This window comes from Lissotriton helveticus, chromosome 6 (genome assembly GCF_964261635.1).
Source record: "Lissotriton helveticus chromosome 6, aLisHel1.1, whole genome shotgun sequence".
NCBI classification, from domain to species: Eukaryota; Metazoa; Chordata; class Amphibia; order Caudata; family Salamandridae; genus Lissotriton; species Lissotriton helveticus.
Window position 1 is genome coordinate 1,876,609,799 of NC_136067.1, and position 27,996 is coordinate 1,876,637,794.

General features: G+C 47.7%; 1 protein-coding gene across 1 annotated transcript in view; it reads right to left on the minus strand.

Moving 5' to 3' along the window:
* The window catches only part of RAB3GAP2 (RAB3 GTPase activating non-catalytic protein subunit 2), a 586,520-nt gene that overhangs the window by 185,917 nt on the left and 372,607 nt on the right, over positions 1–27,996 (minus strand). The gene's annotated exons all lie outside the window — the stretch shown is intronic.

The window sequence follows — 27,996 nt, forward strand, 5'->3', positions numbered from 1 at the left end:
CTCCAACAGTTGAAGAAAATATATTGGTGATTTTGAATTCACTGGCCACAGTTGAAGCCCTAACACACTCTAGGCGATGAAAGTCACGAGGATGGCCTGCCATATCTAGTCAACAAGTCAGAGAAAGGGAGTGTACGGCTAGAGAGTGGGAACCTATGTCCTCAGCTATCTTTACCTCCTTTACATTAGCTCTTAAATCAGAATCGCCTCTTGGTACCCTGCCCAGTGAAAGCAGCTGCAGAGGTACTCGGTCCTTCACTGCTTGAGATCGGCACCAAATTACTCAAAATTGGTATTCTATCAGTGGAAAAAAGCTTTGGTTGTGACCATTTTGAAAAAAGCAAATGCGGACCCAACTGTACTAGCAACAAGTAAGCCCATTTCTCTGCTACCGGTTCACAGCAAGATAGTTACCCTTTACCCTGTCTTCAGGCAGGTCGCTCTCCCCACGCCACACAGCTCCACCAGTGTGCCTGTGTGCCTCTGCTGCTTGTCACCGCCGCTGCCGCAGGTTTGAGGCCCCTCTGCCTCCGTAGTCCGGTACTGCCGCTTTTAGGTTTCGCCTGGCCGTAGCACTGCGCAGCAGTGCTCGCGCAGGCGAAATCTTTTGATCTACAGTACGGGGCTTTGTCCCACCTTTCTTTTCCATTGGCTAGCTCCATAAATGGAGAGATGGTTGTCAATCACTCTTTCCCCCGTCACGAAGCGATTCGGGGGCGTTTCAGTGTTTTTTTTAAGTCCCGCCCCACACCAATCACTCTTTCCCCCGTCACGACGCGATTCGGGGGCGTTTCCGTGTCTTTTTTTAAGTCCCGCCCCCCACACCCTCCCTCTCGCAGAGGAGTTATTGTGCCGTTGTTGTGCCTTGTTTATCCCCCGCCCTCCCTCCCGTTGTCCGTGCCTTCTCCCTCCGGCCCACCCACGGCGGGAGCCAGTGTGATGCTGGGAAGTTCTTGTGACTTGCAGTGGACCGCGCGAGATGCAGTGGGGAGTTTATATTAATTAACTGAGGTGGTCGCACGTGATAGTCTTTAATGGGTGGACGCGCGCATTCTGTCCATAAGTGTATTTCAAAATTGGTAGTACACTGTCTGGGAGGGCGGCGTTTCATGGGTGTGCTTTACGTGAAGGGGCTACAGCTTATGATTGAGGGGTGTTTCTATGCAATATATTTATATTTGTACTCATTATTGATTGTGGTGTGTGTGACTTATTTTGTTTTAAATCTCTTCAAGCAGTAGTTTAGACGGGGGTGGGGTGAGAGTTGCATTTGGGCTGCAATAAATGAGTAGTCCTTGGGCTGAACTAAGGAATCTATCTGCATTTACTGCTCCGGCGTCAGTTCAAGTTCAGTCTGCCCTCACGCGTTGGTTAGGTGTCGGTGGGGCTGGTCTGCAGCGCCTTTAGTTGGTATGGGGGTGCTCTTCATAATTGAGTCTACTAAGTTCAAATTGATCACTTTTTTTGGGGGGGTACGTTACGGTTAAATGATTCTTGAAGTTTGAGAACTGCTGCTTGGTTTTCGGCGAGGTACGGACACCCCCTCTGCCCTCGTCTAGGCTGCACATGGGCTGGCTTTGTGTCTGAAGGGGGTCGTCGGACCTGTGGCTCGTTCACTCTTTTCTCTTGATTGCATTCAGATGTGGCCACTCCCACGCGCCTCGCCTCCCTCGGGTTCGCGCATTATGGGACCCCATCCCTTGCAGGGTTTACCAATACTCGTCGTAGGCTCCTGCACCTATCGTGTGCTATTGAGAGCCGGAGGTGGGGGAGGGGGCTCAAAAGGCCCAGCAAGCGGGTCTCGAGCCAAAGTAAATGCTGAGGCTAGTGGTGGCTGCTTTTAAATGTCTTGCTTTTTTTGTGAGGTGTGGGGGGCGGGGTTCCAGTGCCTCGAACAAAGAGGCAGGAGGCGCACAAAGGGGGTGTTGCAAACTCCAGCATCTGTTCCTAGGCCTGGCAGCCCCAAGCCGGGAGAAGGTGGCAGTGACGTTAGCGTCCTTCTTATGTTTGCTTTATTTCCGTGGAATTTTTTTCAAGTACCTATATTTTTGCAAAGAAATGAAGCAAAGGGAAACTTTTCACTCCCATCTCTTTTGTACATGGTAATTTATCCCTTTTTAAAAAAAATGTTTTTTTTAACCCTTAGTTTAAGAAGTGTTTGTTAAAGAGTAACACCACTCACCTTTTCATCGAATTGTCTAAAACTATTTAAATATTCATAAAGCATTGTAGATCGTAACATTGGGATTCATGTTTAAATCTTCTCTTCTTTGGAATACTGAACATGGTGGGGGTAACAGTTCAATGTTTCTGAAGAAGTCAACAATGATGTCATGTGGCAACCCAATGACCCAGCTCTGATGTAGAATAATGTATGACGTTGATGGTGGCTAGGGAGTGAAAGGCCAATCCTAATACAAATGGTGGCGCCAGCACCTCACCCTGGAAGCCACATCTCCAAAAGTTTAGGGTATATTGGTGTTAGGAAGACGCGTGGGCACAGAGTTTGAACAAGTCTTAAGATGAAAAACGCAAAGTGAAGCTCTGCATATTACATATATTAATGCTTTATAAGGGCAAAGTGTAGTTTTAGTGTAAAATTGGCATTTTCTGTTTGGAAGAGGTAATTGAAGTAAATCATATGTTGATGTCCTCTTTGAAGGAATGGTAGAAGCCATTTTATTTGCCATATAATTCCTTGGGTCTATTTTAATTTCTTTACAGGATGTAGTGGGCGAACTGTTGAGTAGGTGCCACCTGGTGGAAGCTGCACTTTCCAAAACTCTAGGAGCATGCGCAATGTCACTATAAATAAGCTAATGGCACTGGCCATCACATGTTGCACCACTTTTAATATTTTGACATTTAATTGTTTTGAGTGAATTCGGCCTAATTTATATTTTTACATATGATGAGTTGTGGTGGTTTTGAGAGTGGGTGTGTGTGTGTGTGGCTCTGGGTGTGTGTGTATGGCTCTGGGTGTGTGTGTGTGGGTGGGTGGCTCTGTGTGTGTGTGGCTCTGGGTGTGTGTGGCTCTGGGTGTGTGTGTGTGTGGCTCTGGGTGTGTGTGGCTCTGGGTGTGTGTGTGTGTGTGTGGCTCTGGGTGTGTGTGTGGCTCTGGGTGTGTGTGTGGCTGGCTCTGGGTGTGTGTGGCTGGCTCTGGGTGTGTGTGGCTGGCTCTGGGTGTGTGTGGCTGGCTCTGGGTGTGTGTGGCTGGCTCTGGGTGTGTGTGGCTGGCTCTGGGTGTGTGTGGCTGGCTCTGGGTGTGTGTGTGGTAGTAATTGCTGTCTGCTGAGCTCGTAGGTAGGGTACAATAGGTCTCACATTTGCGAGAGATTAAGCTATTGGCAATGTAAATGACAATGCCATTTATTTATCTGTTTTCAAAACCAACACAAATACAAATTTTGTCATTTACAATGCCAATAGCTCTAACTTTTCCAAAGGCGAAACCGTTGCATTGTAAATGCTTGTTTGTATTGTTGCCTTTGTCTATTTTGTATTGCTGCCTTGTATTTTGTCTCCTTAGTGTTTCCTCTTTTGTCTCTGCGCCCCCCTTGTTTTGCCCTCCGTGCTCTTGCCTTTCCCAGTTTCACCCGCTGCGGTCCCGCCTCCCTGCTCGCCCATTTGTCACCCCACTCCCGCCTCCCAGCTGCTCCTCCCTCCCACCACGCCTAAGGCAAGCCCGTCTGCGCCTGGACCGCGCCCAGCACCAGACCCCAAGGCCCCAGAGAATGCCACGACGCCCGTCACCACTACGATGCCAGCACCCTCCATGCACTCAACACCGGACGATCCCACATCTGCTTCCTGGCCGCCCCGAAGCACACCCAAGGACCTTTCTCCTGCCGCAGCTGCAGCTTCACCAGCATTCGATCCGCCACTCCACCCACTGAGAAAGGACGTAACCACCTCAGATGCATCTTACTCAACACCTGCTCCACCCGCAAGCACGCCATCGAACACTGGGACCTACTCGACTCCCCCTCCCCAAACGTCGCCTTCCTGACGGAGACCTGGATGAACCCCTCCTCGGCACCCGATATCGCCATAGCCATCCCTGACGGCTACAAGATTACTCGCAGGGCCCGCACCAGGAACAGGAGGAATCGCCATCGTCCACAGGAACACGCTCAGAGTCTCGACCAGCACCGACAACACGCTCAGCACTGATGAACACCTGCACTTCCAGATCCACACTGATACCAACACCACCCTCAGAGGAACCCTCGTCTACAGTCCCTCCGGACCCCGGCCACAGTTCAGCGACGCCATCGCCGGCTTCGTCAGTACGCACGCCCTCGCCTCCACAGACTACATCCTTCTCGGGGACCTGAACTTCCACCTCAAGAACAACGACGACACCAACTCCACCACCTTTATTGAATACCTCGTCAATCTCGGACTCAGACAGCTCGTCACAACACTCACCCACTCTGCCGGCCACACGCTTGACCTCATCTTCTCTGTAAGCCCCACGTCTCCTTCAGCCACACCATCGAACACCACTGGACCGAACATCGCTGCATCCACTTCACCTTCCAGAAACCCACCACGCACCACCGCACTCAACAGATCCCTTGCCGCTGCTGGAGAAAAGTCATCGGAGACCAGCTTAACACCACCCTCGCCCGAAACCCACCCGTCGACCCCACCGACACCGCCGCCTGCAACCTCAGACAGTGGATTGACCGACTGCGCCAACACTCTCGCACAGATCAAGAAACCCTCCAACAGACACACCAACAAGAAAGTCAGCTGGTTCACCGCGGACCTCCAGGCGTCCAAGCAAACCTGCTGAAAACTAGAGAAGATATGGCACTGCGAACAGACACTGGCCAGCTACACAGCCCACGAGAACGCCATTCGCAGACACCGGCATCTCATCATATCCGCCAAAAGGGCCTCCTTCAAAGACCGCCTAGACAACAACGCACACAACAGCAAAGAGCTCTTCAACATCGTGAAGGAGCTCTCCAACCCCAGCTCAAACACCAACGACATCCCACCTTCACAAGACCTGTGCAACGCCCTCACCACCTTCTTCCATCGCAAGATCGCAGACATCCACGACAGCTTCAACAACCTGACCACCCCGACAACCTCCGGGCCAGCGATACTATTGTACCCCATCTCCGCAAGGCCATCAACATCTCCCTCGAGACCGCAACCATCCCGGAAAGCTAGAAGCACACCAAGATCAATGCCCTACTCAAAAAACCCAAGGCTGATCCAAAGGACCTCAAGAACTTCGGAGCCATCTTCCTGCTCCCGTACCCGGCAAAGGTCATCGAGAAGACCGTCAACAAACAACTGACCCGCTACCTCGAGGAGAACAGCATCCTGGACCCGTCCCAGTCCGGGTTCCGCAGCAACCACAGCATTGAAAAATCCCTCATCATTGCCACCGATGACATCAGGACCCTACTGGACAACCCTCATCCTCCTGGACCTGTCAGCCGCCTTCGACACTGTCTGCCACCGCACCCTACGCACACGCCGCAGGGATCCGAGACAAAGCTCTGGACTGGACCACCTCCTTCCTCGCCGGCAGAACCCAGAGCGTCCGCCTCCCCCTTTCCGATCCGAAGTCACCAAGATGTCCAGCAACTGCTTGAAGTTAAACCCGGGCAAAACCGAAGTGATGACCTTTGGCAACCTTGCTCCGTAAGTGTCTTCCATCTGGTGGCCCAGTGAAATGGGACCACCCCCCACTCCGGTTGCCAAGGTCAGAAGCTGCTGTTTAAACACCACGTGAAGGAGGTGGTTTCATCGTCTTTCTATACGCTAAGGAAGATCAAAAAGCTGTTGCCATGTCTCCCTTCAGGGGCAGGGAAAACCTTGATTACCACTCTTGTTTTCTCTAAAATGGATTATGGCAACGCCCTCTTTCTCGGCACGCAAGAACAGATCTTACACAAATTACAATCGGTGCAAAATGCAGCAGCCAGAATTCTGCTTGGCATCCCTAGCCGCCGCCCCACTTCTCAGGCCATACGTCATCTGCATTGGCTAAGAGTTAAGAGTCCGATAAAGTTTAAGGCACTTTGCATTGCCTATAAGGCCATCCATGACTCTGGACCCAGGTTCCTCAAAGAGGCTTTTCGGATCTATGCTCCGCAAAGAGCTCTTCGCTCGGCTGGTATCCACCTCCTTTCTGTCCCACGCACCAGAACCACCAGCTGGGGAGACAGACGTTTCTTAGTAGCCACTCCTAGGCTGTGGAACTCTCTTCCTTTGCCCATCAAAACCAGTCCTACCCTTACCATCTTCCGTAAACTCTTGAAAACCTCAATGAGTCATCTGGTAGTTATCCGTCCCAGGCAGTCCGACATGCGCCGAGACACCTTTGGGCGCAATAAAAATCTCAAAAACATAAACATAAACATAAACAAGATCATCTGTGGCGTACACCAAGTATCATCCCTCAGCCCGACATTGTTCAACATCTACATGGCATGCCTTCCCTCCTTGCCATCCACCCATCTTACATAGAACTCTGAAGAACAAGTTACTTACCTTTGGTAACAATATATCTGTAAGAAACATAGGTTAGTTGTAGATTCCTTACCTTAGAATAACCCCCAGGAATCAGACTGGATCCGGAAAGTTTTTTGTCAGCATTACCCCTGCACGTTGGATGGTGGCGTCGGTCGACTTGGCGTCCGTTGTTGGCATCGTGGTCGCTGGGATGACGTTGCGGTAGCTGCATAGATGCTGCCCTTGCGTGCTGTCATTTCTGTACACGACTTTCCACACCAGAAGCACAGAGCCATGCAAGACACTGACCACTGGTGCACAAAACTAGGGCCCTGAACGGAAGTCCTTAACCCTAGAAGTCAGTTCACAGAACAGGGAGGATGGGTGGGGCGGTAAGGAATCTATAACTTACCTATATTTCTTACAGCTATATCATTACCGAAGATAAGTAACTTGTCCATCTGAAAGAAACAGTTGGTTATAGATACCATACCTTTAAGTACATACCCCAGCAATACCAACACCAGAAGTGGATATGTGAACTAAGTTCACACCAGAAAGTCCAGGAGAACAGAACGGCCAAAGAAGCCGTCTCTCCGAACTTGGCTGTCCAGGCTGTAGTGCTTGGTGAACGTGTGCAGTGATTCCCACGTAGCTGCCTGACAGATGTCATTTAGGGGGACTCCCCATGCCAAAGCAGTAGTAGCTGCCGTCGCCCTGGTGGAATGGGCGCCCAGCCCCACTGGAGGCTCCTTCTTTGCCAAAGAATAGCAGGCCTTGATGCACAGAACAACCCACCTGGAGATGGTCCGTTTGTGCATGGCTTGACCTTTCTTAGCGCTCGCCTAACCAACAAAGAGCTGGTCATCCACCCGGAATTGTTTGGTGCGATCCAAGTAGAAGGAGAGCGCACGTTTTGGATCCAGACGGTGGAGCCTCTCTTCCTCTTTTGAAGGAGGCGGAAAGAAGGTGGGCAAAGTGATGGTTTGGCCAATATGAAAAGAATTGACCACCTTTGGAAGAAAGCAAGGTCGGGGTCTGAGGACGACCGTGTCCGGATGAACAGCAAGAAAGGGAGGCTTGGAAATCAGAGCTTGTAGCTCACTCACTCGCGCAGAGGTGATGGCCACCAGAAAGGCAGTTTTTAAAGTGAGAAGTCTGAGAGGACAGTTATGTAGTGGCTCAAAGGGAGCGCACATAAGATATGTCAGAACCAAGTTCAAGTCCCACTAGGGCATCACAAAGGGAACAGGAGAAAAAGATGAGTAATGCCCTTAAGAAATCTATTCACAACAGGGTACTTGAAAAGAGAAGGCTGATCAGGGAGCCTGAGGAAGGCCGCAATGGCCTAGAGGTAGCCCTTAAGAGTACCCTGAGCAGAGCCCTGCTGGCCCAAAGATAGGAGGAACAAGAGAACCTCAGAAAGAGGGACAGAAAGGGAATCCACAGCCTTTGCTGTGCACCATGCCACAAATGTATTCCATCTGCAGGCATATACCGTCTTAGTGGAGGGACACCTGGCTGCCAAGATGACATCACAGACGGAGGCAGGTCAAACAACGTCAACGTCAACTAAATCTCCACGCAAGGAGGTGGAGATTATACAGGTTCGGGTAGAGGACCGTACCCTGATGCTGCAACAGAAGATCCTCCCGAAGAGGCAGTCTGATCAGAGGTAATGATGGCCATGTTGAGCAGCTCGGGATACCATTCTCTACGTGCACTCTGGGCAGAAGTGGTATAGGCAGAAAGGCATATAGAAGACAGAAACTCCATTAGCAACGAAAAGCGTCACCTAGCGAGTGCGGCCTTGCAAATTCCAATGTGCCGAATTGCTGACATTCGGTGGTGAATAGATCTAACTAAGGCTCTCCCAACTGTTGAAAGAGACTTTACACCACCTCAGAGTAAAGACGCCATTCATGATCCGTCATGCAACTGCGGCCGAAGTCGTCCGCCCTGGCGTTCGGTGAACCTGCCAGGTGTTGAACCACTAGGGATATGCCCTGATGTTCCAGCCATGTACAGAGGAGGAGGGCCTCTTGACAAAGGGTCCACAACCCCACCCCGCATGGCGGTGCTGTTGTCCGTTAACACCTGCACTACTCTTCCCCGGACAGTGGGAAAGAATACTTTGAGTGCAAGACGAATTGCCTGAAGCTCCAGAAGGTTGATGTGGAGCCCAGACTCCGCCAGAGACCTCTGATCCCCACCTCTCCCATTTGGCCGCCCCATCCCAGAAGGAATGCGTCTGTTACCACTGTGTGTCCTGGTTGGGGAAGGGAGAGGGATCTGCCGTTGTCGTGCAGTGCCCTCTGAGATCTGGATGCAATCTGACAGATTCCCCTGATGCTGCGCCCACTGGAACTTCAGGTCCCACTGCAGAGCCCGCATATGCCACCTGGCATGATCGACCAGCAGGATGCAGGAGGCCATGAGGCCCAGCAGCCTCAGGGTCTCCTGACAAACCCGGGATAGAGGCTACAAGATCGGAATCATAGCCCGAATATCTCAGACTCGCTGTTCGGGAGGAAAAACCCAAAACTATGTCATGTCCAGAACCGCTCCGATGAAAAGGAGCTTCTGAGAGGGGGTCAGGTGTGACTTCGGCATGTTGATGGAGAACCTAAGCGAATGCAGGAGGTCGGCCGTAGTCTGGAGGTGGGAGACGACAGCCTGGGGCGAGCCCGCCTTCAACAGCCAGTCGTCAAAATAGGGGAAGACTGGAACCCCTGATCTGCGCAGATGAGTTGCGACCACCGCCATCACTTTCGTGAACACCCAAGGGGAGCTGGTAAGGCCAAATGGGAGCGCAGTAAACAAAGTGCTCGTGGCCTACAGTGAACCGCAGGTAACGCCGGTGAGTCGGCAGGATGGGGACGTGAAAATAAGCGCCCTGCAAGTCCATCGCTACAATCCAGTCTCCAGGGTCGAGGGCAGACAAGACCTGAGCGAGCGTCAACAATTTAAACTTCTCCTTCCGGAGGAAGCGGTTGTCGTTCCTGATATCCAAGATAGGACGCAGGCCTTTGTCCTTCTTGAGCACCAGAAAGTAGTGGGAATAGCAACCACAAACTACTTCTGAGGCAGGAAAGGCATCCTTGGCCAAGAGTGCAGAAACTTACTGTTGGAGAAGGGCCAAGTGATCCTCTGAAATGCGATGGTACTGAGGTGGCATGGAGGGAGGGATAGTCTCGAATGGGAGGGAGTAGCCCCTTAGGACTATCTGCAAAACCCACCAGTCCGACGTGATGGTGTACCAGTGGGGGAGGTGATGGAGGAGCCTGCCGCCCACTGGCGTTCAGTGGCCCTCAAAGGTCGGACTAGGAGGCTTTGGAGGATATGCAGAGGGGGCTGTGGTGTACTGGCCCGCCCGCTGGCCCCCAGAACCACGCTGATGGTTCCCACGTCCCTGGCCACACTGGGGCTTAACAGCCTGCACTGACCTGTGGCTCTGGGCAGAACGTAGTGGGGCACCCCTTCCGTAGCCACGAAAGGGGCGAAAGGCAGACTGTGCAGGGCGGGTGGTAGAGAGGCCCAAGGAACTGGCCGGAGCCCGAGAATCCTCAAAGCGATGTAGCGCGATGTCTGCCTTGTCGCCGAAAAGGCAATGCCCATCAAAGGGCATGACCATAAGGGTGGATTGGACATCCTCGTAAAAACCAGTCAAATGCAACCAGGTGTAGCGTCGAAGGGCTACTGACGTGGAAATCGTCCTGCCAAGTGCGCCGGCGGTATCCAGCCCACAGTAAACTTCGCTGCTTCTCTCCCCTCGGCAACTGCATGGGAGAGCACGGCCCGGGCGTCCTCCGGGCACTGAGGCAGCACTTGCGCCACTGTATCCCACACAGAGTGGGAATAACGGCCCAACGGACATGCAGTGTTTATCAACCGCAGTCCCAAGCTGGAGGAAGAAAACATCTTCTTCCCAAGTTGGTACAGCGTTTTGGATTGCCTATCAGGTGGAGCAATAGAGAAGGCACCTTTGGAGGCAGAGGCTTGGACCACCAAGCTCTCAGAGGTGGGGTGCTGGGAGAGGAAAGTGGGGTCACCTGGGGCCAGGCGGTGGCGTCGGGCAACCATCCTACCAACAGGAGCCCCTGTGTTGGGCCTGGACCAGGTGCCCAAAAGGATGTATGTTAGGGCTTCATTGAACAGGAGCAGGGGTTCCGAAGGGCTCGCTGCCGGCTGAAGCACCTCTATCAGGAGGTTAGTCCTAAGTGCCACCATAGGAAGCACGAGATGGAGAGCCTCTGCCGCCCTATGAAACACCACTGCATTTGACGCTCCCTCCTCCATAGCCACAGTTGGAGGAGACAACATGCCTAGGTCTGGGGTGGTATCCAGACCACTGGCATCCCTCAGTTCCTCTCTCCAGTCAGGATCATAATCCAACTAGTCTGTGAAAGGGTCACCAGATCCCTCCCAGTCTTCCTCACCCTCCTCTGGCTGCCAATCTGGCTGAAAATGGGCAGGGTGGAACACAGGGACAAAAGTACCCATCGACACCGGTCCACCTCCGTGTCCATGTCGGGGCGAAAGCCGGGGTCGACGCCGGCTGGGGGTCCAGCCGGTGTCGGCTGTGGACGTGGTGCCGGTGGAGTTGGCGTCGGCATAAGTGTAACAAGGTCGACTGGTGCCAATCCGGATCCAGGCATGGATCCAAGGGGGCCCTATTGTGCCAAGGCCGGAGCTGCCGGCGTCAAAGGCCTAGGGCTCCCAGCCCAGTCAGAGGGGCCTGAAGGCGCACCGGCAGAGTCGGGCTGCTTAAAGATGACATGCATCGCTTCGTAAAATTGACGAAGCTGGGCAGGGGTCGCTCCCGGTCCCGGGAAGGCCGGAGTCGACCCTGATGGTGCCGCACGCGGAGCCGTGGGAGAGGCACCACCTGCACCTTTTCTCGCGTCGGTCGACGGACGAGGTAAAGTCGAAGAGCGAAGATGCTTCTTCGACTTCTTTTTGTGCTTCGACTTACCTGAACCCAAGTGCGAATACTTAGAAGAGGAGTGATGGTGAAGACTCCGCGATCGGTTCCTGGACCTCCCACGTGACAGGGACCTTGAACGACGCGGAGCCGACTGCCGGGCCTGGAGGAGCTTTCGGGACTGCTCCCGCAAAGACTTCAGGGCCATGGTTCGGCAGTCGGCGCACGACTTGGGGCCGTAGTCGCACTCCAGGTAGATGAGGCACACGTGGTGTGGATCCGTCACCAACATCAGTCGGGTACAGGAATCGCATGCCTTGAAGCCGGGCATTCCTCGTGCAACAGGAGTCGATGTAAGACTCAAAAACAAAGTTGACAAAAGTCGCAAAAAAGTCAGTCAAAAAGTGACTGGGAGTACCACTCTCCCCTGATCTGCGCTTGCTGGCATGAAAAAAAAAAAGAACTGACGTCAGCGCACGAGGGCGGCGTCTATGTAGCTACTGCGACGTCATCCATGCAACCACGACGCCGCCGACGGAGTTGACCGACGCCACCTTCCGACGCACAGGGATACTACTGCCGAAAAAAACGTTCTGGATCCAGTCTGACGCCTGGAGGTAATTCTAAGGTAAGGAATCTATAACTAACTGTTTCTTTCAGATATCAATTTACTTATGACACAAGCCATAGGCGAGTGACTACATTCTGCTTTCCATTCCACCACTGAACCAGTTAATCAGATCTGTCCATTAGATAGAAAAATTGTGTTTTATGGAGGATGAACTGGGAGATTCAGAATCAGCAATGCTGTAGGTGATGTCAGCCCTTGAATGGAAAACCAGTTGGACGATGATTTCTTAGAGAAAGCTACAGGCTGATAGGCCAGTGTGGGATGCTTGAGATAAAGTTCAATGTTTTTCACTTTCTCTTTTGACATGAAAATGGGTAATGTCTTATTTTTGGCCACTCTGTTAAGAATGGTGATAGAGTGGGGTTGGATTTGTCACCTACTTACCAATGACAAAACATAGTAAGGGTGATTTTTTCCAAGTGAAAAGAAACAAATGGATGGTCATACGATTTATATATTGTTCAACAGGATTGGTAATGCTACACTAGAGATAGACTGTAGGCATAACTGTCAGATTTGAGTTCACTTTGGTTTGAAAAATGGAGAAAATTCTATCTGAATGTACTTGTACTAGACAAAGCCGCAGCTGGTCAGATACACAACCAGTTCTCCTTTATTGGTCAAAGGAAGTGCTGGAGTAGCTTGGTAGGAGTAGATGAAAATGAGTGTGTACCTCCAATTTATGTTAACAGCAGATATGCAGCAGTGCAGGAGGCATTTAAGAATAGGTACAATGATTCTCCAGTCTTCTCCAGCCAAAAGGTGCACACACTATTACTTGCAATGACACCCTTTTAAATTCTAAAACTGCAGTTGGGCTGCAAAATCTCATAGTTAGCAGATTCTAACTGTTTTGCAAGTTGAATGGGTTGGAAATCAATGTGCTGAAAATCAGATGTATAGCTTACAACAAACGCAAACATTTTAGGGGAACCATGCGCTTGGGAACTAACAATCTGGAGAGCCCAAAATAATTTTATAATTTAGGGATTAGATTATCCGACGAGGATTCTTTGTCGTCCCAAATCTCCAAGAGCTCCTTGTTGATGAAATAACAGGGCTTCGGCATTGGTGAGATTAATTAAAAAGGCCTCCTTCAACCCCATTTTACCTCCATTGGAAATTTACAGCACCCAGATTTAAAGTGCCGCACTACATGGTGCAGTGTTATGGGGGTTGTTGTAACATGTTTATTATGCGGGTAGGTGAAAGGATTATGTTACTTACCTTGTGAGCATCTGTTCTTGGCATGTAGTGCTGTAGATTCACATGCTTTGCATACTACTGCATCTAGTGTTGGGTACGGATGTTGGCAAGTTGTTTTTCTTCGAAGAAGTCTTTTCCAGTCACGAGGTAAGGTGACTCCTCCTTTCGCTGATATTGCACATGGCATCAACTCAATTGTTAATTGTTTTCTGCAATAGGGTGAGAATGGAGTAAGTAAGTGAAGTATAGAGATGTACATGCACACATAATGTAAATAATAAGAACGGCAACAACTACAGGTGTCCGGGGAGGTGGGAGTGCGCATGTGAATCTATAGCTCTACATGCCAGCAACAGATGCTTACAGGTTAAGTAACATAATCCGTTTCAGGCATGTGTGCTGTAGATACACATGCTTTGCATAGACTATAAAGCAGTACTCTCCCAATAGGTGGCTAAACAGTAGGTGTTGCAGTTGTTTGAAAAAATGTTTTAGTACTGCTTATCCTACATTGGCTTGTTGACGTGCTAACACGTCCACACAATAGTGTTTAGTTAAAGTGTGTGGTGTAGACCATGTGGCTGCTTTACGTATATCAGCTATGGGAATGGTACCTCAAAAGGCCATATATGCTCCTATTTTTCGAGTGGAATGTGCTCTAGGAGTTCTATATAAAGTTATTTTAGCTTTAGCATAGCAAGTCTGAATACATTTAACAATCATCTAGAAATACCAGATTTAGAGATAGGATTGCCTTTGTGAGGTGGAGCAAATGATACAAAACGTTGCTTTGTTGTATGAAAATATTTTGTTCTCTCAACATAGTAAAGTAGTGCTCTTTTGACATCAAGTGTGTAAAGAGACCTTTCTGCCACTGAATCAGGTTGAGGAAAGAACACAGGTAACTCAACTGATTGGTTAAAAGCAGAAACCACTTTTGGAAGGAATAGTTTATCTTTATGAAGTTGAAAGAAGGGTTCTTCTATGGTCAATGACTGTAGCTCACCAACTCTCCTTAGCAAAGTGATAGCAACTAGAAAGACAACTTTCCATGAAAGAAATTGTAATGGACAATTGTGTAACAGCTCAAAAGGTAGACCCATGAGCCTTGTGAGAATTAGGTTAAGGTGCCATACATGTGCAGGTGGTACACTGGGTGGTATTACTCTTTGAAGGCCTTCCATAAAGGCTTTAATTACTGGCACCTTGAACAAGGGTAAGTGTTGTCTGTGTTGCAAATATGCAGCTACTGCTGCAAGGTGCAACCAAACGGAAGTATAGGCTAAGCCAGCTCCCTATAGATGTAAAAGGTAACAAATAACATTTTGTACAGATGCATCTAGCGGAGTAATAATGTTGTTGTTACAATATACAACACATCTTTTCAATTTCGCTGCATAACATGCTCTGGTGGTAGGCTTTCTTGCTTATTTAAGAATTGTCATTCAATCTGGTGGTAAATTTAAGTATCCAAACTCTATGGAGGAGCCAAATCGCTAGGTTGAGGTCCTTCAGGTTTGGGTGTTTGGTTTCTCCATGGTTCTGAGTGAGACAGCTGGAATTCAGGTGCAGGTTTTGATGTTGAACAACTGATAGTTCTAACAGTGTGGTGAAACATAGTAGACAAGCCCATGTGGGAGCCACTAAAATCAGTGTGAGTGATGTTTGCAAAAGTTTCCGAACTAGAAACGGAAGGAGAGGGAGAGGCGGAAAAGCATAATCAAATATCCCTGACCAGTTCATCCATAGGGCATTGCCTTTGGATAGAGGGTGTGGGAACCTAGAGGCAAAGTTTGCGCATTTTGAGTTGTCAGCTGTGTCAAACAGATCTCTGTGGGAATCCCCATTTTTTGAAGTAAGGAAGGAGAACCTGAGGGTGAAGTTCCCATTCGCATATTTGTTGCCGCACTCTGCTGAGGAGGTCGGCAATTTGATTGTTATTATTATTATTATTATTATTATTGTTCACGCCTGGGAGGTGCTCTGCCAGAAGATGAATTCTGTGATGAATTGCCCAACGCCAAATGGTCTGAGAGAGGCGTGATGGTTGTAGATAATGTGTCCCCCCTGTTTTTGTACATAGTACATGGCTCTCATATTGTACATGCAGACTTGGACAACTTTTCCTATGAGGTGAGGCTGAAAAGCTTTTAGCGTTAGATATACAGCTAGAAGCTCTAGATAGTTGATGTGGATGTGGAGACTTTGTGCTTGTTGTCCCATAAACCCTGAATTGTTATATTCTGTAGATGGGTACTCCAACCTGTGAGAGATGTAAATGCAGTTAGTACGATCTGTGTAAGAAGGGCTGCCCTTGCGATCGATTGAGAGAGCGATGGGTGCAGCTTTCTACCACACTAGATCTGTTAATTGACCCTGTGATTGATTCCACTGATGTGCTAAGCATTCCTGTAGGGAATGCATGTGTGATCTTGTATGAGGCACTATTGTGATGCATGATGCCATCATTCATAGTAGCTGCAAGAAAGTCCTGACTGTTAAGTATTGGTTGGTTCGAAATTGTAGAAATAGTGTTGGAAGATTTCGAACCCTGGCTGCCATGGGAGAGACTAGAGCTGTGTGAGAGTTTAGAGTCACTCCCAGATAGAATTGCATTTGTTAGGGTTGAAGATGGGACTTTTGCGTATTGACTGTAAATCCCAATTGATGGAGAAGGTGTAATGTAGTCTGAGTGTGTTGGCAAGCACTTTTGCTGTGTGCTGGCTTTGATAAGCCAATTGTCTAGATGTGGGAAGACATGAATTTGTAGTCTTCTGAGATGAGCTGCTACTACTGGTAGACATTTTGTGAACACTCTGGGTGGAGTAGTAACCCCGAAAGGGAGTACTTTGAACTGATAGTGATTTCCTGCTATCACAAATCTGAGATATTTGGGATGAGCTGGGTGAACAGAAATGTGGAAGTATGCGTCCTTTAAGTCTAGTATGGACATAAAGTGGCCGTGCTGTAGAAATGGAAGCACTTGCTGAAGCGTAACCATATGGAAATGCTCTGACAATATGTACAGGTTTAACATCCTTAGGTCCAATATTGGTCTTAGAGACCAGTCCTTTTTGGGGATTAGGATGTACAGTGAGTAAATGCCTGACCCTTGGTGTTGTAATAGAACAGGTTCTATAGCTCCTTTTGTTAAAACAGCTTGAAATTCTTGTTTGAAGAGCTGTAGGTGTTGCAATGAAAGTTTGGGAATGCGAGGTGGAATATTTGAATGATTGCTGGTAAGCTCCGGGCAATAACCATGTTGGATAATGTCTAATACCCGTATGTCTGATGTTATTGATTGCCAAATGGGAAAAAAGTGTTTACGTCTTCCCCGACAGGTGTAAAATGGTCGGGGGGAATTGTAGGCAAGTCACTGTTTATTGGGAGATGGGGAGGAACATGTTGGTGTGCCTTTACCTCTACCCTTAAAATTGTTTCCTGTGTACCCCCCTCTATAGAAACCTCTAGATGGAGAGGGTTGCATGTTGGATTTATATGAGGAGGCATTAGGGTCTGAGGAATCACCTTTGGATTCTCCTCCATAAAATGAACGACGAATAGAGCCTTTTTTGGATGGGGACTGAAATGCTTCCATAGATTTTGCTACCTGTGTCTTTTTTTATTTGCCTCATTTCCTTGAGGTCCAAAAAGGTGTTCTTTGTCAAAAGGAGTATTAAGAATAGATTGCTGAACCTCCAGTTTAAACCCCGAAATCCTAAGTCATGCGGGTCATCTAAGGAGAATGCTGGTGTTAATTCCCCTTGCTGCAGTGTCAGCAGCATCTAGAGCACCTCTAATGGAGGAATTAAATATTAGGGATTTTGTAGCTAGCGTCCTCTGATATAATCTTTCTTTTGGAAGGTGTCACACCTTTAGCCAATATATGTTCAATGTCTGGATTAATGTGAAATTTCTTTTGCTTAGGGTCCAGTTTGTCCTTCATAATGTCCAGAATAGGTTCTGGAGGCTTTTGAAGGGTATCTTTTAATTTTGGTGCCGAAGGTTTCGGTGCCAAACCGGACTTGTCCTTTATGTTTTTTGGAGTCAAAGTTTAGGTTCCGAAGATGTCTTTTCTTGACTCTGTCCCTAACCGGAAGGCTTCATTGACTGTTTTGGTGCTGAGCCCAAGGGCGGGGTGTTGGAAGCAGCATGTCAGTGCAGACCATGGCCAGAAGACAGTGGTGGTGTCGAAGACTTTTGTTTAATCGAAGATAGTGTGAGGGGCTTTGGTACTCACAGCACCCTGTTCCGCTGAAATGTCTTTGGACTCGAGCTTGATTTCCAGTTCTGAATCTGAATCTTGGATGGAGAAGGCTTCCTCCTCTTCCGCTGCCGACGCCTCGATCTCTTCATGTTCGGTGTCTTCCCCAAAGATATCCCGAGTGTGTTCAATGTTTTGTCGCTGAATGTCCCTCCGTCGAGCCCAACTTTTCCCACTAAGTCTTTTTTTTTTGTAAAACCTTTATTTACGCAAGAAGGTACACCGCTATTTAGCCGAACATCCCAGAGGCACGGCAGCATTTCAAAGACATGGAATCACGGCATACATCAATCACACTACCGGATAAATGAGGTTTAATTTTATGTTAAACACAGGATGCCGTCTATAACGGAAAGCTCCAGTATAGCGAAAAGGAAATGGGAATCAGGAGTCTAGCCGTGAGTAACAAGCATATCTTGAACAATCCAAACAAGAAGTCCCGCAGAATGAAGGTAACCACTAGGAAGAACTGGGCAATGCAGCAGAGATACAGGAGACATATGCATACAATTATCACAAATATCAATTAAGCTCCGGCCCAGTTACACCAACAATGCAACAACCGCTAGGACACAGTTTACGAAAATCCAATGAAAAAAGCAAAGAATAACCCATCCGGCGACCCCCAACCCAGAGAAGGAAGAATAAAAGGAAAGCCAAAAGAACGAAGAAAAAAGGCCATAGAAACAAAGTAGAAAGAAAAAAGGAAAACCCTTCCCCCAACCCCCCACCCTGCACAACTGTAGATGGCTATGGCCTACCCCCCTTTAGCAGCGTGCCTGTCGCCCAGTACCTAAACCCGAAATATAGAAGAAAAGTTAATATAAAAAGAGGAAAAAGAGAGAGCGGAGGAGGAGACAAAATCAATAGAACAGCACCCGATCATCCATCCCCAGAGCCCAGGATCACAGAAGAAACACAGAAGCGAGAGCATTAGCAGGCAAAACAGAGCGCGTCCATCTTAGTCACCAGGAAACCAACACCATCAAACCGTAAGGCAGATTCAGCCCTGTCCCGTGCGCTCGAGCGCACCAGTCAAGTACATCCAACCAGCCACCATGATGAGGATTGTAGGCGACAAAGAGAGGCCAGTGGGTCGTTGTCCGACGTCCGCGACAGTGTATCGTGAAGGGCGACAAATGAAAGTTTCACAAACAGCACCAGTCCCAAGTACCGAGCGAGAGCAGATAGTTCCGTGGTCGTCGCGGTAGACTGGCCCTTGAAAGCCGCCACATCCACCAGGAAGAAATCGGCAGACCGCTCCAGTCCAGGGTATGGCATAACGGCCCGAGCGCACGGACAGTCCAGCAAAGTGCGTCCGGACGCGGGAGTAATGGCCTCCAATTTGCGCCTCAGATCGCGAGCATTGCGGATCATGACGCCACGAAGGGTACCGAGGGCAATCAGAACATCCCGGACCCCAAGCGATGTCTCAGGAGCACGGTCCAGGGCGCTCACCCCCTCCATAGGTTCCACAGCAGGTTCCGCCATGTTAGCCTGGGCGTCGCTGACCCACACACCAAATCGGGCACCCTCTCGCGCCTCACCAGAGCCCAAATAAGTCATCAATGCAAAGGTGGGAAACTGCAAGATGCGAGCAGAAAAGGAGACGAGGGCAATGTCAGCGGTGGGAAAGTCTCAGTCACGCACCAGTGCGCACAAGTTTCAAATCACCGACCTCCTGGTGTACAAAATGGCGCTCAGACGTACCTCGGGAGAGATGCGGGGAACGGCCGAGTCATAAAGTGACGAGAAGTCCCAAAGGGAGTCTACCCCCCCGGATTCCTCAAAGCGCCACCGGCCCGGAACCCTCGAAGTGGACCGGAGAGCGCAGCAAGAGGCAAACGTGTCGGGTAGATCATTTCGGACGGCCAGCTCTGCCCCGTCACAGACGATCACCACCAGGATAGCGGGGGCCAGCCGTTCTGCGCACGCAAGACCCCGGATCAGCAGCCATGGAGGGCCGGACAGAAGGCGAGAGCATATCTCCGGATCTACGGCCGATGGAGAGGCCGGGAGCACAGCACCGAGGACCGCCTCACTTCCCCTCAACAAGAATGCGGCTCGGGGACAGGATAAGATGCAGGATCAGTGCACACAGAAGCGAAGTCGGCGGAGCCGAGTGCCTAGGCGGCCATCTCGGTTCCCGGCTAGGCTCCTCCCCCCCACTAAGTCTTTTTTGATCGGAACGATCGACAAGCGTCACAATCCTCTTCTTTGTGCTCAGGTGTGAGGCACAAGTTGCAGACTTTATGCAGGTTGTTGCGCGGGTACTTGGAGTGTCACCAAGAACAGAATTGAAATGGAGTCCATTCCATCGCCAGAAGACTAACTAATACAGAACGGGGTGGACGTCAACCTACGCGGCTAGGCCCGAAGGCCGCCCACAATGTCTTCTCGACCAAAGATGGAGAGTTTTAGAATCTTTTCGATCCACAGAGAATAGTGAAACTAGAACAATACCTACTAGGGTACAGTGGATTGCACACTGAGGGAACCCAAAGAACGGTTTCGAACCGGAGCACTGCAAGCCACGTCCAAACCTGATTGCGGAAAGAAAACAATCTAGCAATGAAGTAGATGCCCAGGCGCAATATCACCGAAAGGAGTCACCATCTTACCCCGTGACTGGAAAAGACTTCTTCGGGGGTCATTACTCGTTGGGGGCATTTTGAAGCGGACCCTTACCTGCGGGGTCCCGTGGACATCCTCTGACTCACACGCTTTCCCCCGCTGCCTCAGTTGACATCGCGGCCGCCAAGGGGGGAGAGCGAACGGGACCACAACTCCCAACGTCCCCTCACTGCCTACGGGGGCGCTCACCTGCCGCATCATACAGCAGCGCCCGGAGGCGCATAAGAAACAGCCGCCCCTCCCGCCTCGTGGGACGCGCGCGGGTGTCGCCGGGCGGAGCCCGGGCAGAGGGCGGGCCGTCTGTGGCCGTCCGGGTACGACGAGGGACGGGACGGGCCAACTCCCTAAGATCCTGCTATGGGTAAGCGCAAACAACTATTTAATGGGGGTCAAGAAAGTAACAAAGCCAAGATACCACGCAAAGCAGAAACAATAATTTCTTATCTGAGCTCCGCCGTGGGTGTGATCTCAAAGGAGATTGCGAACGCCGAAAAAGAACTCGGCTTAACATCGCTAGTGACTGAAGAAGGGGGTGTCGCACTAGAGGGGGTGTCCCAAGAGCTTGTAGCTGTACAAACGCTTATTCCTCTCGACTCTGAACTGGGCCCTAGTACTGTGTTGCTGGATATAGAGGACCAAACACATGGCGAACAGACCCCCTCTTTACCCCAGGAAAAGACACTGATTACAGCTTCCGAATTGTGTAAGAGGGTTAATCCTTCGAAGAATTGTAACAAAAAGACTAAGCACCTTGATACTTTAACTGAAACCCTGGAGGATGAACTGATTAATAGACTGAGCTACAAAATTGAAGGGCTCATCAATTTACACCTAGAACCAGTATTGACTAAAATTGCTAAGGATATTGTGGATGTATTAAACACGTGTGTAGCAGACCTCTTAAAGAAATGTAAAGCTCTAGATTCTGCCACCCAAGAATATCGCAACCTTTTGAGTAGGCATGGGAATCTCTTGCAGAGTGCTTCCCCAAGGGAACAACAAGAGCTAACTCAAAAACCCGCTGCAATTGGTGGGAAAATAGGGCACCCCCATGTGATATCAATTGGAAACCAACTTCAGGGAGGCAATAAACAAGCCAGTCAGGGCAGCTCTATACTGGCAGACACTAGATATCATACAAATGAACTAGATTAACAGCTGTGTAAATTCAATGTCCATCTACCGCCTCAAGCCGCTCCCTTAGTGGCTGTGCTGACAGGGGTTTCCCCATTGAAAAAAAATGAGTATGAAAGCACCTTAGACCTATTTGAGCAAACTAAACTTTGGTGCAAAAATTATTGTAGTGGGGATATGGACATAGCTGCCAATATAAATATGGTTAGAAGAGTAAGATGGGTAGGCTCAAATAGAAAAACACTTAAAGGGGACTGTGTGGTGATTTATTTTAAAGACTATCACATAGCGGAGCGCCTGTTCTGGGACGGCTCTAAATTTGTCTTCCCCAGGCATCAGGCCGCTTCACCTCGGCTACTTCTACCCATCACCTAAAAATAGGGCATGCCTCCTCCCTGTTCCAGCGGTGAGGGCACATGATAAACCACAACTTGTGACTAGCTCTGGCCTTAGGGGTTTACAACCTGTAAGAGAAGGAAGGGTTGGGAAAAATGCATGGCTCCCACCGGTGACAGCCGGAGGGGATGTGAACAACGCTCGGATTCCAGCTGTTGTACCTGCCCCAGTTGTAGCTATACAGGCTCTGCCAACAGCATTGCCTACACTTATGAGGGGGGGTCCACAGTCTGTGCTACAAGAAGGGAATATATCAGGGGCTGCAAGCACAACTAATGAGAACTTAAATCCCTTGGGATGCACACTGACAAACCGTTTTCATCCACTCTCAGGATTGAATGAAAACGATTGACTAATTACCCACCAAGAACAGGGGGTTGCTGAGGGGGCACCATCATTACACTGTCGCATGTTGAGTTGGAATATAGCTGGCGTAAGGGCTAAAATGGGAGATCCTATATGGATAGCATATCTAAAATCATTTTTTATATCCCTACAAGAGACCTGGGACCTTCAAAACTGCTTTTCCCTGGACGGATATAGTCACTTTTTCCCCCCAGCTAGAAAGAGTGCTGCTGGGAGGGCGAAAGGTGGCTTGATTAGCCTGTTTTCCTTGGAGATAAAGGGTTCTCTTACACAACTCGATTCAGGTGGGATTAATAGTCTTGTTGTGGAACTATCACTATCTGATATACAAAAAAGTACTTTTCATCAATGTATACAATTCCATTGAAGTGGATAATAATTTAGACTCAATTGAGCAATTTCTTTTTAATTACAGTTTAAAGCAATATTCCTTTGAAATTTTCTTGATGGGAGACCTAAACATCCATCCGTGTGATAATCATTGTGGGAGTGGGGATTATGAAGGCCCCCCGTTCTCCGCACTATCTCACTTCAAACACACAAAGCAGGGAGAGGAATTAGAACTGGAATTTATATGAGTCAGGATGTGTGGAGGTTGAAAATAGGATCCCAACATTTAAGGGTAAAGACAAAGGTACAATCATTGATTATGTATTTTTAACATTGTCTGTTTTGTCTCAAGTTTTTAGATACCTTACAGAGGTCTCGGTTTTTAGTGACCATAATCCCGTGATAATTGAACTAATCCGAGGGGGTTCCCTCACTTTCAGACATACATCCCACAGTGTGGTGAGGGAGGTTATCCTAAAAGACCAGGGGAGAAAATTGAAGTGGGCAAAAGTGGTTTCTGAAACCTTTTTGAGAGAACTCTTACCTAGTATAGAGCAGGAGATTAACACCTGCTTAGATTCTGATTCTGGGAGCTCTGTTATCATAAGTGCTTTTAATAACATCTGTGTACAAGTTAATGAAAATCTACAAATTAAAGGAAAGTGTAAACAGCAGACTGGTAGGAGATGGTTCAATAAAAAATGTTCCCAGTCCCACGCTGCTCTCCCAAAAGCCTTAAAGACAATCCCCAGAGACAGGGGGCTTATAGCCTCCTGTAGAGCAATCTATAATCAAGCGCTATCAGAAAGAAAAAAGGAGCTGCAGGAGGAAGCATGGTCCAAACTTCTCTCGACAGAAGTATTGAAAGATAGTGGGAAATTTTGGGCTACAGTAAACCAGCCACTGTTCTCAAATGACGATAACCCCTCCTTGGATTGTAATATTGCAGATGAGGCATGGATAGTTCATTTTGAAAATATCTATAGTTTTCCAGGAAATGGTCAATCCCCTCGATATAAGCCGGCTGGTAGTGATCTCCCCCTTTTAAATTTTGAGGTCTATGAAGTTGAAAGGGCCATAGAAGAAATGTCTAAAAATAAGGCCCCCGGGCCAGATGGGGTGCCAGCGGATTTGTTTAGAACAGCTCCGAATTTATGGTAAAACATTTTAACTCACGTTTTCAATTCTATTGACCTAGATAATTTACCAGCCACGTGGGCCACTTCAGTCATTATACCAGTCTTTAAAAAGGGTGCTAGGCTGGACCCCGCATGTTACAGACCCATTTCTTTGATTGACTCTTCTGTAAAAAATATTGGGTCGGGTGATATTGCACAGATTAACTGAGTGGCTAGAGCAGAGGGGGGTTCTGTCAAATGCCCAATACGGTTTTAGATCAAAGCGGAGTACCATCGACCAGTGTCTAAACCTTCACCTCCTAATTAGCAAGTATACGGTGGCCAAGGAGGCTCACTTTATATGGGGTTTATGGACCTCTCCTCCGCGTTTGATCTCGTCAATAGAACAAAACTTTGGAATATACTTCTAGACATGGGAATTGATGCTTCTTTGGTGCATTTTTTAGCTGTTCTTCATTCCGATCTCTCGGCAAAAATCTGAGTTAATTCTCAGGGACGCTGCACAAGACACTTTAGGTCAGATAGGGGGGTCAGACAGGGGTGCATTATGGCTCCCCTGTTGTTTACATTATATATAAACGCCCTTGAGTCCCATCTTGCTGAGATCTCACCGGACATTCCGCGTATAGGGGAACTGGCTATACCAGTTCTCCTGTACGCGGATGATGCTGTACTCCTGGCACGTACTGGGGTAGGCCTTCAGAAGCTGCTGGATGCTTTTGGTAGTTTTATGCAGAGTCTGGACCTAAAAATGAATGCCAAAAAATCTCAAGTATTGATTACGGGGAGGGCTAATCGGAATACTAGAATTAAGACTTTTTCTTGTAGCGGGGAAAAGGTCTGTAGGGTTCCTACTTTCCCCTATTTGGGGGTTGTATTTGATGAAAAGGGAACCTGGCGCCCACAAAATAATAGCCGTTGTGTGGCATTTGCAAGGACTATTTCAGGACTTACAGGGTTCACAAAAAAACTGGGGGCTAGACCTGTAGAAGCAATCCTAATGGTTTACATGCCTGACAGTGGCAACATATGGTTGTGAAATTTGGGGCTACACAGCTCAGAATAAAATCCAGCTAATTGAGAATAAATTTCTGAGAGGGGTCCTCTCTGTCCCCCAGTCTACCCCTACTTTCTCTACCCATACTGAACTGGGAGTCAGATATGTTACCGACCAGATCAAAACTGCTCCATTGATATACTGGTTAAAGATCTGGTTAAATGAGGAAATTTCACTAAACCACACTATATTAAAACACTGTCTTATGCTGGATAAAGAAGGGAGGTAATCAAAAAATAGGGAATGGACACTAGTATCTACTGAACCATTAGTTCAAAATTGACAACCCTCATAGGCAGCCTGATTTATTCGATGCGGTATATCTTTTTTCCGCCCCGTCAGGTGTCATGGCATATTCATAGGGAAGTCAAAAGCGTGTGGTATGCCTGCCTCACCCGAGGCTACCTCTGGTCCAGGTAGAAGTGTCCAGAAATAATAGGGAGGGTGAATTATTATAAAAGCAGTGTATCTCCAAAAGTTATTTAATGAAAAAGGGGATGACACTGTCGATTAAAAATGTTGATATATATATGTAATCGAGTAACTAGATTACCATATACCTATGTATATATGGGTGCGTCAACATGTTTCAGCTCTCTGGGCCCAGCCGGGTCTATAGAGCTTTCGTCAGGACAAAGAACAAACCAAAACATAAATGAGGTACTCACACTAGTAGTGTAGGTTCCTTTCGCTATTTTTTTTTTTTTTTTTTTTTAGCGTTTCTTATTTTGTCACCTTAATAGGTTCTTTTGAGGACTTCAGCAAGGGTATGAGAGTCGCTAAGCGTGGTCTTTTCCACGTGGACCGCGATCTGGGCCCTGTGCTGACTCTGCCCCTGGTTCAATTATGCTGGATAAAGCCAATAGAATCCCATGGTTGGCCTATATAAAATCCGGCTTCCAAAAAATTGGGCGTGCGGACCTTTTCTCCGCACCTGAAACTATAACTAAAAAGGATATCGCTCTGACAAAAACCACTATGTTGGACCTGTTATCACTAGAGCGAGAGGAGATCGAACTAGTGAAACCAATGGTAAGAGCCAACTATGCTTTGGTTAGTTGTGTAGGCCCCGAACCCTATTTGACAACAGTGAACATCCCGTACCATCGGTACCTCCTGATCAGATTCCACTTCAATCTGATACAATATGCCATGGGATCCTATCGTACCTGGTGCCCCCCAGACCAGGCTGATCCCTGTAAATGCGATAACTTTTCTACTCAAGATACATTACATTTTTTTATGTTTTGCGACTTTTATCAGGATTGTAGAAGGAAGTTTTTATTCCCAATTCTGAGAGAGGTTGGTTTTACACAGGTGAGGCCAGCACTTGTGTATTTATGCAATTAAATTCACCTCGATAATGTTTCACGTTGCAAATTTCCTGGTTGCTGCTATTCGTATTAGGAAAAAGTACAACATCTTAGCACAAACACTAAGTGTCCCTGAGTAGAATATTTTAATCCCACTAGATAAAATGGCTATAGGTTCTTGTATTACCATACAGCAGTCCTTTTTTTCTAACAGTTTTAACATTGTCACTATGTATGATTTTTAAACCTTGTAATATTGAATAAAATGAAATGTTACTATGTATTTTTAATATTTATATTTCATACTTTTTAACTGAGTGTTTAACTTATTGATTGTACCATGACTTTTTTGATAAGTTATCGAATAAAGGAATTTTGACTGACTGACTGACTTCTTCGAAGAAAAACAACTTGCAAACATCTGGACCCAACACTAGATGGCAGAGTATGCAAAGCATGTGTATCACAGCACACATACCTCAAACACAACTTTAACAGGTCGCTTTTAAACCTCGGCTGCTGCACTCTTCTTCTGTCTGAGACTCGGTTTGCTTTAAAACCAATATCGGAACAGGCCTAGCTTTGCCCTATCCTATTTTGGTTTCGAATGGAGCACAACAAAGCTGACACCTTACATAAATGCACTTGTAGATGGTGTGAGCCACCATAATAGCAATAGGATCCCTTGATTGGCTTATGTCAAACATGCTTCGATTGACCTAGGACTGAATGAGAGCTGGCTCAATCTTTCTTCGATTCATGCATCCTAGAGATTGTTGTAATGAATAGATTTTGGGCCAAGTACATCGAGGAAAGCGAATCATCAGCCTCTATAGGCAGTTGGTCCAAATCTTTTCACTTCCATAAACCCATATTCTCGGCAGAAGAATTCCTGGACTTCATGAATCCCAAGCTTACGATGTTGTACTTCTTGAAGCTCAGACATGACATCTTGCCCATGGCTGCATTTAATTCATTTTGCCTATCATCTTCGTAGCCGCTGTGTCGTTGCTCTGTGGTGGAGACCGAAGAACATCTATTGTTTTTCTGCTCAGCATACACTAAACCCAGATCTCATTGAATTACACCTATATGCCGATTACTGACGTTAACAAACTGGTTACATGCACTTGCATCTGTAAAATCAACTCTAGCTTGCTTGTGGTAAATGCAGAATCTAAATTCTTGTATTTGGTGTGGCTCATTCAATTACGCATATTGGCCTCCCCTCCTAGTTAGTGTCCTTCTTAGAGCTATAGGATTGACAAAATGGTGCTGACCCAGTTTTTCTTTCCTAGAATTTTTTTTTTTTAATTTCTGCAAATACGAGATTACTTATCTCATCGAAAAGCTGTGCTACAGCCAAATAAAGTTGTGGAAGGAATCAAGAGGCAAGTAAAAATTGGAACGCTTTATCAATTACTGCTCGGTGATCGGAGTGATGATTTAGAAAAAGTGAGGATAAAATGGGTGGGCGCATTAGGGGATCAAGAGTTAAACATAGACGATTTACTATTATTATCTAAGGCGGCACTAATGTCGGCAAACTTAAAAGCCCAATTTTTTAAGACTCTGTTTGATTTATACTACACCCCGATTCGTATCGCAAAATGGGGTGGAGGGAATGAAGGGAAGTGCTTTCGGTGTAGTGCTGACGATGCGGAAATCGTTCATATCTTTTATAGTTGTGTTAAACTCCAATCTTTTATAACAGATCTTGAAAAGTTTTTATCTTTTGTAATTGGAATGCCTGTAGTTATTACTCCGGCTATGCTGTTATTGGGGAAAATAGCAAAGGATAGAGTAGCTGAGCCTTTATATCAACATCGGTATTTTATTTTATTTGCAATGACTGTAGCACGCTTATGCATAGCCACTGACTGGCTGCAGGAACAACCACCTGTTTTTCATCAATGGCGTGCTAAAATGCTTACTATGTACAATCTGGAGTGGGGTCTTTTTTCTATTAAGGGTGTTAGGAAAAAAAGAATGGGCATAAAAATATGGAGTGCGTTCCGTGATTATTATGAGGGTTAAGAATAGAAGATGAAATGTTTATGAATTGTGATGGAAAAATAGAAACTGGTCTCAATTTTTATTTTATTTTATTTTTTCTTTTTCT